The 15,330-nt window shown below is 34.8% G+C and overlaps 1 non-coding gene across 1 annotated transcript; it reads right to left on the bottom strand.

Moving 5' to 3' along the window:
• Positions 1-10,445: 10,445 nt before the first annotated feature.
• Positions 10,446-10,552, bottom strand: LOC123581926. The gene has a single exon (XR_006704091.1). It is a non-coding gene; the product is annotated as a U6 spliceosomal RNA (small nuclear RNA).
• Between the last annotated feature and the right edge of the window lie 4,778 nt (positions 10,553-15,330).

Below are 15,330 nucleotides of genomic sequence, written 5' to 3'. Positions count from 1 at the left end.
ATAAATTTTGAAGGTATTTCTGAGTAAGTTGCTTAAACATAATAAATACACAATGAATAATATTATACAATTTGAAATAATGAAGACATTATTTTTGCCTGTATTACTCTTGCTTCTTCAACTAATGGCTCTGATATTGCATTTAATTAGCCTTGAACTCAGTGAAACATATATACACATGTTTGTGTGTGTGTGTGTGTGTGTGTGTGTGTGTATGCTCTCTCTATATATTGTATGCAGATCTTCTTAGCTTATAAAACTGAAACATGACTGTCAGAAAGACACAAAGATCACAGTTGCTCAGATCAATCTTCATTTTAGATGAATACTTTGATCCAAGTAAAATCCTGTTAAGAAGCTCATGTGTAATTTCTACTTAGGGTGATGAAATGAAATCTAGTTTGATTCAATATATTATATTTGGATTCCTTGAAAAGATATAGGTATTTGATTAGTGGCCTATTTGTGCTCAGTTTTATGACATTCTTTATTCACAAAATGAATTTTGATACAGCTTTTAAAAATCAGTGGTGATATGGATCTGTCTTCATCATCACATCCTGGGCTATGCAATATGTGTCCTCTACAGTTTGATGCTACTTAGTTTTAGGTGTTTTTGAAAATAAGGCCACTGGCAACAGCTTCCAGCAAATAATGTGGTGTAGTAAACACCTATTTTACATTTATTCTTCATTTTTTTAAACTTTTTTAAACATTTATTTATTTTTGAGAAACAGAGACGCAGCATAAGCAGGGGAGGGGTAGCGAGTGAGGGAGACACAGAATCAAAGCAGCTCCAGGCTCTGTGCTCTGAGCACAGAGCCCAATGTGGGGCTCAAACTCACAGACTATGAGATCATGACCTGAGTCAAAGTCAGATGCTTAACTGACTGAGGCACCCAGGCACCCCACGTTCATTCTTCACTTTAATTTTGTTGCTGAGGACTACTAAAAACAGGCAAAGAAAGATATTTTTTTGGCCTAATATTTTTAAAAATTCAGTGGCCCTTGTTATCTATTACACTACAGAAAATATACATAAAGCTTGGAGTAAATTTACAAAAACAGTAAAACTGAGATAAATGGATTCTGTTATTTGGACTTCTACCTTCTTGAAATGAATCATATTTGATATGGATGATGATGACAACAACAATAATACAACAATAGCAGCAACAGCAATAAGCCACTAAAAGTATGATTGAAAAGAAAAATTAAAAGAATTATAAAGGCCAGGTCAGTAAGTAGATCTGAAAATGACAGTATTAGAAATCAAAATCAGTAAATATCACTTGGTTAAATATTTTCCAAGTAACAGAACAGGACAAAGGGAAAACAGAAGAGAGTTAATTTTAAAATATCTATGCAATAATACAAAGATGGTAAATATGATGGCAGTGTGTTTCTACTTGAATTATCATCAAATTTGTTCAGATCTTTCCTTACTGTAACCTGAAGGAAGCCCTTGCAATCTTAGCAGCCATTCTGAGACTGTTCCTCTTAACCACTTTCTTCTGTCTCAGTTCAAATGTTAGGAGCCATACAGTCTTAGCCTTTAATTGGGACCTTAATCGGGCCTTAGGTGCCCTAATTATGAATAAGGTAATTATAGCAATTATAGGTGAATTAGAGTAATAATTAGTAATTATAAAAAAGTCAACCTAAAGTACGTTTGATATAAACTTTCAAAATAGATGTTTAAAGTGATAGCTCTCACCTCAAACATCATGATATAGTCTACTTGGTGTATTTCATTATACATGGACTTGGAGTTCAGGAAATCAAAAAAAAAAAAAATATATATATATATGCATATGTTATAAATGTAATTAAAAATATATATACTTCTTGTAATGAGTTTAATTCTTAGACTATCCCCCATGCTTCAAAGAAAAATAGTATATGTTTGCTCTTTTGGAACAGATAAAGATTTTTTTCCCTAAATTATATGAATAAGTCCTATAAATTAGTAGTGATCAGTACATTTGCCTTGTCAGCTGTATGAAAATGTGTGCACAGGCCTGATGACATATTTTGGAGACAATAATTTCGATTTATTTTGTGGGTGCCTGGGTGGCTCAGTTGGTTAAGCATCCGACTCATGATTTAGGCTCAGGTCATGATCTCATGGTTCGTGAGTTCCAGCCCCACATCGAGCTCTGCACTGGCTGTGCTGAGCCTACATTGGATTTTGTCTCCCTCTCTCTCTGCCTGTCCCCCACGTGTAATCACTCACTCTCTCTCTCTCTGTCTCTCTCTCTCTCAAAAACAAATAAATAAACATTTAAGATATAAAGTCTCTGGTCATAAAAACTTTTAAGAGTCCACCATACAATTTCTCTTAAGTCATAAGGTTATAACAATTGACTAAGAAGAAACAAGTCTGGATTAGGTGATTTACATGCATCCCATTTAACCTGACAACAAACATACAGTGGTTGGGATGGGGATGATATTATGCCTTTAAAAAAAAAAAAAAAGTTTTTATTTGAGTACAAGTGACACACAATGTTACATAAGTTTAAGTTATACAAAAATAGGGATTCAACATCTCTATATGTTATGCTATATTCACCACAAGTGCAGGCACCATCTGTTATCATACGCTGTTACAATACATTGACTATATTCCTTATGCTGTACCTTTATTTCTGTGCCTTATTCATTCCATAACTGCAAGCATGTATCTCCCACTCCCCTGCACCTATCTTGCCCATCCCTCCAATCCCTTTCCCTCTGGCAATCATCAGTTTGTTCTCTGTATTTACAGGCCTGATTCTGCATTTTGTTTATTCCTTTGCTTTGTTTTTAGATTCCACATATGAGTGAAATCATGTATTTGTCTTTCTTAGTCTAATTTCACTTAGCATAATACCCTCTGGTCCATCCATTTACTCATCCATGGACACTCCGTTTCCTTCCATATGCTGGCTATTGTAAATAATGCTGCAACAAGCACAAACAAGGTGCATATATATTTTTGAATTGGTATTTTTTTTTTGCTTTGAGTAAATACCCAGTAGTGATATTAGATCATAGCGTATTCCTATTTTCAGTTTTTTGAGAAAACTCCGTACTGTTTTCCACCAACAGTGCATGACAGTTCCTCTTTCTCCACATCCTCACCAACACTTGTTATTTCTTGTCTTTTTGATTCTGTCCATTCTTACAGATGTAAGGTGATATCTCATTGTGGTTTTGATTTGCAGTTCCCTGATAATTAGTAATGTTGAACATCTTTTCATGTGTCTGTTGGCCATCTGTATGTCTTCTTTGGGAAAATGTCTATTCAGGTCTTCCACCTAATTTTAATCTGATTGTTGGTTTGTTGGGTGCTGAGTTGTATAGTTTATGTATTTTGGATACTAATCCCTTATCAGATTTACAATTTGCAAATATCTTCTCCCATTCAGTAGATTGCCTTCTTGTTTTGTGGAAAGTTTCATTCACTCTTCAAAAGCTTTTTATTTTGATGTAGTTTCAATAGTTTATTTTTACTTTTGTTTTCCTTGCCTTAGGATATTATGCCCATTTTAAAAATGTTAAAATAATTAGCCTAATACCATACAGCTAAACAATAAATGAAAGTGTTGGGAACTGAGCACAGATTCAATTCTAAAACTCACGCTCTTTTCAAAATGCAAGGCCATCATTTAGTAGGTGAATCACTAAAAATATAAACGAATGTGTTATTAGCTTGAATTTCTAGATATGTTAGAAAATTAATTTTTTTCTACCAATTTACGTTAAAGGATCAAATGATACACTTTACTGCATCATTAAAGTGACTCCTTCTAGTATCAGAACTACTTTCTTTAGAGATGTCCCACTTATTTTCTTTTTGCCTGTTGCTCACATTTCTTAAAAATCTTCCCTCATCATCCCCTTCCCATAATGATATATTCTTTTCTAATGACATAGAATACAATTAGCGCATTCTAATTTTAACCAAATCTATGGTGCTGATTCAGCATAACAGACACACAGCCAATGCATTTGTCACAAATGCCTTGACTAGAACTTTGGCAAAAACAGTGATAAAATTAACTAACCTTGGGGCGCCTGGGTGGCGCAGTCGGTTAAGAGTCCGACTTCAGCCAGGTCACGATCTCGCGGTCCGTGAGTTCGAGCCCCGCGTCGGGCTCTGGGCTGATGGCTCAGAGCCTGGAGCCTGTTTCTGATTCTGTGTCTCCCTCTCTCTCTGCCCCTCCCCCGTTCATGCTGTGTCTCTCTCTGTCCCAAAAATAAATAAACGTTGAAAAAAAAAATTTTTTTTTTAAATTAACTAACCTAATGTACTTTATCACTTAGACCACTTTCATCTTGTTGCTGCTTTACAGGACTGTTAGGGAAATAGTTATCAAACTCTCAGACAACTATCAAATCCTAGCCCAGCCACTTGCAGCTATGTGATACTGAGCTGTAGTACTCTTCTGAAAAATGAAGATATAAAATCTATTTTTCATATTTGTTGAGAGTTACGAGATAATATAAAAACTACCTGACTGTATGTCCAGCCACATAATAGGAATGGATGGTAATAAATTGTAGCCATAATTATGAAAAGACCCTAAAGAAGTTTTGATGAAAATGCATACTAATGATTATTTATAGCCAAGAAATCCACTCCCAGTAAAGTTAAACTACATATTCCTCAGTATATTGCCAAGGTCGACAATATGCTGATTTAATTGAGCTTCAGGGAAACTACTTTTTTCAAACATGCTTCAGCTCATATCCTAGAAGTAATAGTACTTCATTTCATTTAAAACAATATGTCAACAAGAAAATGTTTGTGATTTCTTATTAGAATCACTATTGACATTATGACTGGAGATATCAAAGAGAGTGAAAATGCCAAAGATCTATGCCAGCTGATCTCAAAGTTTTAAACGCAAAAACTATAATTTTTATTTTTTTGTTGACCTATCTTCAAAACCACAGAAAAATTCCTCAGGTCTGTCCCCGGTACAGATAAGCACATCAAAGGCATTCTTTATTTCTTTTACTGTTTTTTCTGGTTTCTATCATTTTAAAATTCTTTTTGTTAATTTCCATTTTGTCTACTTTTCCCATTAGGACCTCTAAAATATTTATCAGAGTTATCTCAAATTTCTTGTCTGATCTTTTCAACATCAGTATCACATCTGAGTCTAACTTTTAGATTTGCTTTGTCTCTTCAGACTGTTTCTTCTTTATCTTTCTGTGTAACTTGTAATTTTTGGCTGAATGTTAAAAATATTGTTTAGTATAGATGACTAAGGGTTGTTTACTTATTTATTTATGTAAATGGTTATGTAATTGGAGTATGAACACAATAACATCAGTTATTTGAAATTTGTTGAGCTCATTTTTTTTTTTTAATTTTTTTTTTCAATGTTTATTTATTTTTGGGACAGAGAGAGACAGAGCATGAATGGGGGAGGGGCAGAGAGAGAGGGAGACACAGAATCGGAAACAGGCTCCAGGCTCTGAGCCATCAGCCCAGAGCCCGATGCGGGGCTCGAACTCACGGACCACAAGATCGTGACCTGGCTGAAGTCGGACGCTTAACCGACTGCGCCACCCAGGCGCCCCTGTTAAGCTCATTTTTATGGCTTAGCATACAGGTCAATTTTTATAAATGTCCTATGTGTACTTCAAAATATATATTTTAGTGGACATATGTCCAGGTATAAAGTTTGTAAGTGATATTCTCTATGTTATATACAGCAGACATTTTTTGCTATTTTTGTTTTGAGCATCTATCAATACCTTATGAAGGTATTTTTAAGTCTCTCTTTATATGTTGGTATATTTATCAATTTCTTAAAGAAAAGACCTATAAAATATGCTTTACAACTTTGGGGGTGTTGTTCTTTTTTTTTTTTTTTAAGAGAGAACACAAGTGGGGGAAGGGCAGGAGAAAGGGACAGAGGATCCAAAACAGGTTCTGTGCTAACAGTAGAGAGTCCCATGCAGGGCTCAAACTCATGAACCATAAGATCATGACCTGAGCCAAATGCTCAACTGAGCCACCCACACACCCCAGAGGGTGTTATTGTTACATATATTCTTAGAGCTATTATAGCTCCTTTATACATTGAGCAACTTTTCATATGCCTCACTCACATTTTTTAACCTCAGAATGCTTTTCCTTTAAAATCTGTCTGAAATTGTATAATTATATCACTTTTATTTGCTTGTATTTGTAGGGTAATTTTAATTTGTATTTTATAATTTCAACATAAATCAGTCTTTAAAATGTATGTGTGTGACTTAGAAGCAGAATATAATTAATTTTGTGTTTTGCTGAGATTACACATTTCATTGATTTTAAAAAAGATAATTCAAGGGGCACCTGGGTGGCTCAGTCATCTAAGAATCTGACTCTTGATTTCAGCTCAGGTCATGATCTCACAGTTCGGTTCTTGGGATCAAGCCCCATGTCACCATGTCAAGCTCTGTGCTGATGCACACAGAGCCTACTTGGGACTCTCTCTCTCCCTCTCTCTCTGTCCCTCCCCCACTAAACTCTCTTTCAAAATAAATATTTTTAAAATAAATGAATACAAATAAAAAGTTTAATTTGTTCTTCAATATTTCTATTATGTGCTTTCTTTCAACTTTCTCTTTAAATGTTTTATATCTTCCATTCTGGGTTTGATTTAAAACAAGTTTTTTTCTTCTTTTCCTTATTCCATTTGTTCCCTTCAACTTCTTTAAACATTATAAGGATTCTTTTTAGTGATTAGCATAGCTACTTAAATACACAGATTCAATCCTGTCTAGTTATTCAATATCTTTACCTCATTCTAAAATACACAAGGATCTTAAAATGCTTAAACTCTGAAAACTTATTCTCCAATTGTATGTCCATTGTATTCCAGCATTTTAGCTCTATCTTGGTTTTCCTCAAATATTAGAATTTGTATGTTTTTTTATGGAGTCAAGGTTTATTTCCACTTATCCACCTATTTTGCAATGTATCCACTTAATATTAACCCTTCAACTCTAAATTTCCACCTGTAATCACTTTTCTCATATCTGAAGTACATCTGAGAAAAGCTACTGTATTAAAAATATATTAGAAAGAATCTCTATGTTTTTTCTCACTTCATCTGAAAATACATTTACTTAAATTTAGTTAATTAAACATAGGATAGTTTAGGGGCACCTGGGTAGCTCAGTCAGTTAAGTGTCCGACTTTGGTTCAAGTCATCATCTCATAGGCTCGTGAGTTTAAGCACCATGTCAGGCTCTGTGCTGACAGCTCAGAGCCCGGAGCCTGCTTCAGATTCTATCTCCCTCTCTCTCTGCCCCTCTGCCACTCGCACTTTGCTTCTCTCTCTCTCTCTCTCTCTCTCAAAAATAAACATTAAAAAAAAAAGGTAGGATAGTTTAACCATCTATAAAATTAAAAACTGGAGACTATTTTCTCTAAGAACTTCAAACATATTATTTTTATGTCTCTGGCCTCCATCATGCTGTTCAAAACCTGTTCTCATTCTAATTGCAAACTCATTGTAGATTATTTTTCCCTAATTTTTTTTTATATTTCTTCATATTATTTAGTTTCCAATGATTATCTATGTGTCAATTAACTATTTTTTATTCTGTTGGAATTTGCTAAAATTCTTGATCTGAGAAAAGATACCTTTGAATAATCCTATAAAAATTGTTATCCATTACATCTTCAGATAGTTTGGCTTCCTTATTCTCATTTTTATACTTACATAACTTTGTTAACTTTTCTGTTGGATCTTATCATTCACATTAGCATTCATATTGACAACTCTTTCTTCCCTCTCTGAGGGACATATTGAGTCAGGTCTTCAGATTTCCCTGCTTTCCCAGTCCTACTTGTGGTCCACCAGTTTACTATTCATTTTGTCCAATTTACTATGTATAATATAACCTAACCTTTGTATCTTTTTATTTTAACTTAGTATTTAATTTCATGATTTAATTTTAACTAATCCACCAACTGTAGAGTCAACAATTATATATTTTTTTAATTCTTCAGATTCTTCCTAATTATTTGACCCACGTGTAGTTTTTTCATCCTTGCTTAAAATATAAAACTAATATTAACCTAACGCTATTTTTAGCATTACATATATTAAAACGAGTTTTATGGGGGCGCTGGGGTGGCTCAGTCGGTTAAGCGGCCGACTTCAGCTCAGGTCATGATCTCGCGGTCCGTGAGTTCGAGCCCTGCGTCGGGCTCTGTGCTGACAGCTCAGAGCCTGAAGCCTGTTTCAGATTCTGTGTCTCCCTCTCTCTGACCCTCCCCCGTTCATGCTCTGTCTCTGTCTCAAAAATAAATAAACGTTAAAAAAAAAAATTGAAAAAAAATAAAATAAAATGAGTCTTATGTTCTGTATAGAATTATTGTAGTATCTAAAAATTTGTTATGTCTCATCCTACTTCCTTTTTTTCTCACCTTCACTTTTGGTACATTATTTTCTACATGTTTAGGATATCTCTATTTAAATTTCAAGTAATTTTTTTCTTGGAACTTTGTAGAAGTACTATGACACTGAGCTGAAATTACATTCTTTCAGAGAGTATTTGTTTTTATACCTGTTGATTACTCAAGAATAGACTTAGAAGACTATTTAAATTCTCACTTTGAAGAGATGGGTTATTTTTAAAATTTGCTTTGGTTTGTTGAGTTTTTCTTTGTTTGTATATTTTTGCTCCAAAGTGGTCTGAACTACAAAAATCATAAGAGGTCCATTAGATGTCACATATTCATAAGGGAAACTAATTTCCTCCCTCTCCTGAGTACTAAAACATCAAGATGGTCAGGTTTCATTATTGCCCCCTTTTTTCAGGGGAGTTTATTTCTTGTTCACATTTACATTGATTGTATGACCCAAACTGATCACAGTGTTGAGCATGTGTGCACATGTATGTTGTGGGAGCAAGAGGATCTTTTGTTAGATTCCATCTTGGACAGAACCTAGGCTTTCTCTTGGTTCACTGCACCCCAGACAGCCATTGTGGGAGAAGCTCATGTTCTCCCAGGAGTCCTCCTTTAATTTCCATTTTTAGACACTATCTGATCTTTACTTCTGTGACTTCTCAGCAATTAATATAACAAAGTTTAGTTTTTCCAAACTACAGTTATTCCAAGATACCTAGTTTTATAAACAATTAGCAAGAGAAGTTACTAACGAGTTTTTAACTAAACGAGTACTTAAAACTGAAAAATTTTGTAACAGAGTTACTCTTAAAAGAGCAAGATTGCTTCAGTAGCTTAGACTAACTTCAAAGTGCAAATCAGTTTAGGAACTAATTTGTAAGAGTAAAATATCCAACTATCACTTCTTTATTTACACCCTACTTTTTAAAAAATCCAATCACCTAGTGAAAAAACTTGAAAATATGAGTTTTCTACTTTTAAAAGCTTTAATTGCTGAGGGTAATGACTCTGAAAAGAGATTATATTTTTATTGCCTGGGATGTTCTTCCGTAGCAGAATCTGTTCATCATAGCAGAGTGCAAGTCTTAGGGGATTGCGTTAATGGACCGTGCTGCCACCAATAAACACCTTGAATTGGTAGTTATTTTAGAGAAAAAGAAAGTCACTCTTTCATAGATTGGGTCTTCTAAATGCACTGTGAAATAAAGGGCACATAAGCTTAAGAGTAATTATTCCCATTATGCATACTTTTAGGACTCAAGACAGTGAGATAACAAGGAAAATAAATGTAAAATAAGCATGCATGGAAAGTTCGTCAAGGATGAGATTCTCAATGAATGTATCAGATGAAGAAATGTGCACACATAATACATTTATAAATTTTTAAAATCAATCATCTCATGATATAAACAGACAAAAATATTGTATTAATGGGTACTTAATGACAATAAGTGACAAAGCTGCTTCTTATGACACATTATATATCATGGTTGGGGGGAGCATTACTCTTTTACATCCGATGTGTAAGTTCTATTCAGGAAACTAAGAAAATCGGAATTTTTTTTAAGTTTGTTTGTTTGTTTAGAGAGACAAAGAGAGTGTGAGCAGGGAAGGGGCAAAGGGAGAGGGAAAGCGAGAATCCCAAGCAGGCCCTGCGTTGTCAGCACAGAGCCTGACCTGGGGCTTGAACTCATGAACTGTGAAATCATGACCTGAGCTAAAATCAGGAGTTGGACGCTTAACTAAGCCACCCAGGCACCCCAAGAAAATCAGAATTTTTACAGTGAAAGTAAGTCTCTACTATCTAAAGGTAAAATAACAAGTTATCAAGACTTGATATCAAAGTAAAGTCTCACAGAAACCATTTTCTGGATAATTTGATCATCCCCTACTATGTCGCCTCCTCACAAGAACTTTTTAAATAAAGATAAATACTGCCACCATGTTTAGTTACATGGATGTTCTGGAACACATAAAAATTAAGAATATTCTTGTCCTTGAATTACATACTTTCCAATATACTGCAAATTGAAATCTAGGTTGGGAGATTTCCATGAATGTGCAGGTCACCCTTGCACGAGGGCCATGCTGGTCTTCTATGTGTCTTTCCAATCTTAGTGCACGTGCTGCCAAAGTGAGCACTAGGTGCAAATATTTTTCAATATAAAATTATTTAATATTGAACGGAAGTGAGGAAAAGTGTTCAGTTTATTTGAACACAGTTCATTGACAACCTACGTATTTCAAAACTATCAATATATTTAAGCCATCAAATATACCACGGAACCATCATATTAGATAACTCTTAATTTCTCACAATTCTCGTCATCATTCAGGGGTTCTCTTTTAATGAGTACTCGACATTGAAGAAAACATTTTATATTGTGAGTCCTGGACTACTAAGCTTTTATTTATGACCACAGCCAGCTGTTAATTTAGTAGTTATTACCAGGATAGCAAAAGTGTGTGTTATGTAAACAGTGAAGAGAGATCCTTAACATAGATTTCCCTGGGGAATTAGGAGCAGTTAAAGATCACCGGGTTACAAATGAGCTTAGTCTTAAAGGAAGAATTAGAGAAACATCAGTGAAAATGCTGGAGAATCACTCCGGAAAAAGCAATTAGAACATGCAAAATCATGAAGACATAAAAATATACAATTTCTTAAAAGAATTTTAGAAGGAGTGATATGTCCTCCTGAATCGGGTGAGTTTTTGATGATGTGGCAGGAGTCTGAGGCTAGAGAGCAAATCTGGGGCCAAAATACTGAAGGCTTTGGGGAGCTGAGTGTAAACACAGAAGTGACAAAGTTTTTTATGTTTTACAAATATCTTAGGGTCTCTAGGATGGAGGTACAATGACAGGGGAACATACAGGAAGATGGTGCAACAATACAGATGAAAAAACTGAATTAAGAGAGGTAACCATCAGTATAACAAGGACAGGGCTGATTTGAGATACTAAAGGAGTAACAGATATTAATGTCCATTTTATGTGTCTAGCAAATAAAACAAAATTTGTCTCAAACTACACTGTCTAATAACATGTCCTCTAGCCTCATATGACCATACACATTTAAATTTATGTCAGTTAATGTTAAGAAAATTTTAAAGTTCAGTTCCTCAGTAGCATTAGCCACATTTCAAGTGTTCAACAGTCGTATGTGGTTAGTGCTACCATATTAGAAAGTATTAATATTGGACAGTGCCAGTGTAGAGTTAATCCCAGATATTTAATGTGAACTACTTGTGATTAAGAGTAAGTACTCAATATTAGCAGTCATTCTGAGTGAGGATGTAATGCTGCAATTGTACTTTCAGGTAATACCAGCATATCCTGCAGACCGAGATGTAAACTAGACCCCAGTGTTTTATTTCCAGTCAACTGGTTGTATGCAATTGTTACAAGGCAATGGGTGTGGACTGATGGAAAGGAGGCAATGAAGAAGAAATCAGTTTCAAAAAAGACTGAGACATTTGCTTATGCAACTTACTTGTATATTCCAGCCTTGCCAAAACCCATTTTTTATATATTATTTCTACTTGATGATAGATTGTTGCTACACATGTCCAACTTTTTATAAATAAATGGATCAGACATGGAAAACTTGGGCCGCATGGTTATCTGATATCCAGGAGGGACCACCCTCCCTTTCAATCAAGGTGCTCTATGTCGGTGACCTGGCTTTAGTCTAGCACTGGGTATAAGGCCATGATTTTGCACTGTACTGACTCAAGTCTTTTTTTTTTTTTTTTTTTTTTTTTTGGCCACCAGATCTAGAAGGCTTTTTTTTTCTCTCACTTTTATATTAGTCATGCAATATTCGAGTATGCTCTCCATCTATTTGATTTCTTGGGAGATCAAGATTAATGAGATGTTTGGTCTCTGTGGACCAAGTAAGTCCTTGCTGTTCTTTACAATAAATTGTCAGAAGACATTCCCCATGAATATTTTCATACTTTCCCATAATCCTTACTTAATTCTAAGTAAAGAGGATGTCTGAATAAGAAAGGCTTTGGAAGCTAGATATAATGTAGCACTCTGAAGAAATTTACAGAATTGTCTCCCTGGGGTCATTTCTTTACATTCATGTTGAGATGTGACTCTATTCATGGGTCAAGTAGCAAGAAGATTTAGCATCCCCTTGAAAGTGTCTGCCCCAGAAAGATTAACAGAGGTTTTAAGCAAAGGAAGGTTCATTTCCTCAGGTACCAGTGGTCAGGTTACTTAAATGGCATAGGGAGGCTTAGAATTATTATAGGTTCAAGTTGTCAGTTTTTTCTAAACCCAACCTGTTCACAGGGTTAAGCTCTAGTTTAATAAAACAGGAAATGAGATCAGAGGCAGTTAATTGATAACTGCCACAGAGTAGGATCAATTTTTTTGAAAAAGGAGCAAATGCAAACAATTTCCACAGATGTAAATGTTTGAATAAGATGGTGCCAGGAAAACAAGTAGGTTATTTGACTCAGAAGTAGTCAATATTTTACTCTACTCCTCACTGCTGGTGAAACACAATTCATCAATACATTCTCCATCCTTGAACCCTATTGAGATACACATACCATCATTCTCAACAAAATAACATTAAGCCCAATTATCACTTCATGCCTAAATTAAAACCTCCATTTGGAGACATTTTTTTTTAATTTTTTTAAATTTACTTATTTATTTTGAGAGAGACAATGAGAGTACAAGTAGGGGAGGGGCAGAGAGAGAGGGAGAGATAGAATCTCAAGTAAGTTCTCAGCTGCCAGCACAGAGGCTGACATGGGGCTTGAACTCACGAAACCGTGAGATCGTGACCTGAGCTGGAACCAAGAGTCAGATGCTTACCCAACTGAGCCACCCAGGCGCCCTCATTTTGAGATAATTTAATATAGTAAAATATATTTTAATGGAGATTGATGGCATTTGCTTGCATTTAATAAACGCTCTCATTAAAATACTCATAATAGGGGCGCCTGGGTGGCGCAGTCGGTTAAGCGTCCGACTTCAGCCAGGTCACGATCTCGCGGTCCGTGAGTTCGAGCCCCGCGTCGGGCTCTGGGCTGATGGCTCAGAGCCTGGAGCCTGTTTCCGATTCTGTGTCTCCCTCTCTCTCTGCCCCTCCCCCGTTCATGCTCTGTCTCTCTCTGTCCCAAAAATAAATAAACGTTGAAAAAAAAAAAATAAATAAATAAAAATTTAAAAAAAAAAAAAAAAAAAAAAAAAAAAAAAAAAAAAATAAAATAAAATAAAATACTCATAATAAAGTGTGAAGATGGATAGTACATCTAACACTATTTACTTTTTGCAGAAATTGAGGAACACAAAAATTAAGTGATGCCCAAACTAATGAATGAGTTAAGAATTAAATTTTCATCTGATGATTCATTGTTGACCAGCATGTATTACTTATTTTATGACAACAGCTATTTTTGTGAATTGTTTTCCTTTTTTTTTTCATGCAGGGCAATGGACACTAATCATCACATGACTGTGTTACATGTTATATGATGTGTTACATATTATACGATCTCTGTCTCAAAGTCCAAGGGACACTAATCATGACATGACCGTGTTACATATTATATGATGTGTTACAGATTATATGATCTCTGTTTCAAAGTCCAAGGGAAAATATATTTCACAGTGTAAGGGGAAGCAGATATATGTCTTTTAGGTAATAGGCTTGCCAAAGTTAGGAGAAAATGAGATAAATAATCAGTAATTTTTTCTTATGTCAATTGAAAATAAAAGGTAAAAACTTGCCAGTTTTTCCATTTATTCCACCTGCTATTTTCATGCTTTATCGCTTCAAATGTTTCACTCCTTCTCAGCCATTTTTACTTACAAAAAATTATCCATGTTCTTCTGTATTCACCTAAGAACCCCTGGCACATGGACTGCTTCAGTGCTTACCCAGTAGTATAAAAACTTCCCACAAATTCTGTCTGTAGACTATTCTGCCCTTGATTCATGCGTGACACTCGTCTGTTATGCTGAGATACTCGCCCATTCCCTGCTGTGGGTACTCTAAGACTTCTTCACCTTGATGTTATCAAGCAAAGTGACCTAGCTGTTTTGTATCCCTCCAGGTTCCTTTTGTGTCTTTCATTCTGTAAATATTCTACCAACATCCGAGTATCCTAATGAGTTAAAATGTGATTAAAATAAATATTCATTGTGACTACTATACTATTTATATTATATTGCTTATGGACTACTTATAAACCAACATGACTGGTAGTCACAGTCATGACAATAATTTGTGAAAAGGAAAAAAAAAAAAGAAAAAGGATGGTTTTCTTAGAGCTTTTGCTGTTAGCTATGATCGCATGCTTATCCCAATGGGTATTTCCTGACAGCTACATGTGGATAAATGAGGGAAAACTATAGCCTGTGGTGAGAATTTTGTAACACCTATACAAATACAGTTTATCTTTCTACCTATATTCTGGGATTTAGGTTTAGGGGAAACATGAGCCAGAGTATAAAATGGTTCTTCACCTCAAGCTCCTATTTATTATCCAGGAACCAATAACAGTGTAATCCAAATTGACTTAGAATGTAATTTTCCATATTAATCTGACTATTGGAAGGCAATTTTCTAATTTTAGTTAAACTTAAATATAAGAAAAATAATGATAATAATAATATTAATTATAAACAGGTAATAAACAAAGCTCTATGCCAAGTGTTTTCTAAGTTATTTCATTGATACTCATTATTGTGTTATTTATCAAGCATGTGAGAATTAGATGTATTAAATAATTTGTCAATAAGACACCAAGAAGTTAAAGAGGCCAATTAAATATCAAGCTCACTGAAGTGAGCCACCAAATAAAGACAGGCCCTAATAGACTTTGAATCCTCTGCCTTTATAGAAGAAACAAATCAGACTACTTTCTCTGACTTGCTAAATTTGATTAAGTATC

The sequence above is a fragment of the Leopardus geoffroyi genome, chromosome A1, assembly GCF_018350155.1.
Source record: "Leopardus geoffroyi isolate Oge1 chromosome A1, O.geoffroyi_Oge1_pat1.0, whole genome shotgun sequence".
NCBI classification, from domain to species: Eukaryota; Metazoa; Chordata; class Mammalia; order Carnivora; family Felidae; genus Leopardus; species Leopardus geoffroyi.
This window is presented reverse-complemented; position numbering and strand designations above follow the sequence as displayed.